Below are 1,569 nucleotides of genomic sequence, written 5' to 3'. Positions count from 1 at the left end.
AAGGACTTATGGGCTTATACTAAGGGCCTATGACATGAACGAGTCAACAACTTTGAAATTTGGTGCTATTGGGACAAACCTGATGGTTTGGAACCATAACCAATAGTTTAGTAAAGTTGTAAAACACAACAAGAATGAGTTGGAAAATTTTTTAGCAACATGGAAATATTTAGCAGCGTATTTGGAAAATTGGTCAAATATGGTAGTTCGACAAATTTGGAAAGTCACTACTAAACCTTGATATTTTCTAGGATTGAGAAAATTGACAATTTAACTTGGTTTTCCTCATAGAGACAGTAGAGCAGAGATTGAAGACTTCAAAACCAAATCAAGAAGATGTAACATAACTTAGAAATCATGAATATACTAAGATCAAACCTCTATTCAATGAAAATTAAGTGTTGAAGTTAACTAAACCTTTAAACCTAAAAATATCAGCTCAAATTCTTTATAATCATAATTCAATTTGCAAGAATGTTTTTGTTCATGGGTTGACGTTATTTCTATTGGTGTTGTTGTTGTATGTTGATCATATATCAAATGATGTTAAATGTGATTTGGTGGTGATTGGGGTATGTGATTAGGGACAAATTTATTTCTTTTATGAAAGGATGTGGCCTTTATGATTTGAGTTTGAAAATGGAAAGAAAGATAAATCAAGGAGGTCAAGCAAGTGGAAACCTATAAAGCAGGGGTTGTAGCTCCTTCTAGTAGTGGATGGAAAAAAATCAGGGGTTGGAGATCATTTTAGTAGTAGTTGATAAATTAGGAATTGTAGCTCCTTTTAGTATTAGATGATAAATTAGAGAGTAGTAGCTTCCTTATAGTTGTATCCAGAGAAATTTTCAACAACAAGTAGAAGATTGCCTGTGTGAAAGTAATTGAAGATAAAGTTTGAAGAATATATATGCTTGATAGATGCTTCTTATTTTGATTCTTGTGATGCTTATATGAATGGTTGTTAAAATATGTATTGGTTTCCTAGTATTCTTCACTTATGAAAGAAATTTTTAAATTCTCACAATACTAATTCACCCCGCCCCCCCTTAGTATTGTCCATCTTTCTAAGACTATGGTGATACATATATTGAAATCTACAAGATAATTATGCAAGTGTTTCATATCGAACTCTATGGTTTCTAGTGATACTCCATTAAATGCCATGATTTATAATGATACTTCCATATTAAACTCTATGTTGATGGATACATTGAATTTTGTAGTCTTCTATTATACTTCCATATGGAACTTTGTAGTTTGTAGTGATAAATTGAACTGTGTGGCGTATGGTCTATCTTTCGTGATACATTGAACTTTGTGGTCAACAATATCTCTCTCTAGTGAAATACTGAATTTTGGGTGAATAAAAAATGGGTTGTACTAAGCTACTCATAATCCAAGTGCATAATTTATAATTATTTATTTTCTTTTTTTCATATTTTTTTTAACTATGAACACTTACTTTGATCCGAATGGAAAATCACATCAACCCATGGTATTCACCCACCCATGGAATTTACCCATGGTATTCATCCACCCATGGAATTTACCCATGGTATTGTAAGTGGC

This window comes from Pinus tabuliformis, chromosome X, assembly GCF_031772625.1.
Source record: "Pinus tabuliformis cultivar Carrire ecotype Pingquan chromosome X, CPIR1, whole genome shotgun sequence".
Classification (NCBI taxonomy): domain Eukaryota; kingdom Viridiplantae; phylum Streptophyta; class Pinopsida; order Pinales; family Pinaceae; genus Pinus; species Pinus tabuliformis.
This window is presented reverse-complemented; position numbering follows the sequence as displayed.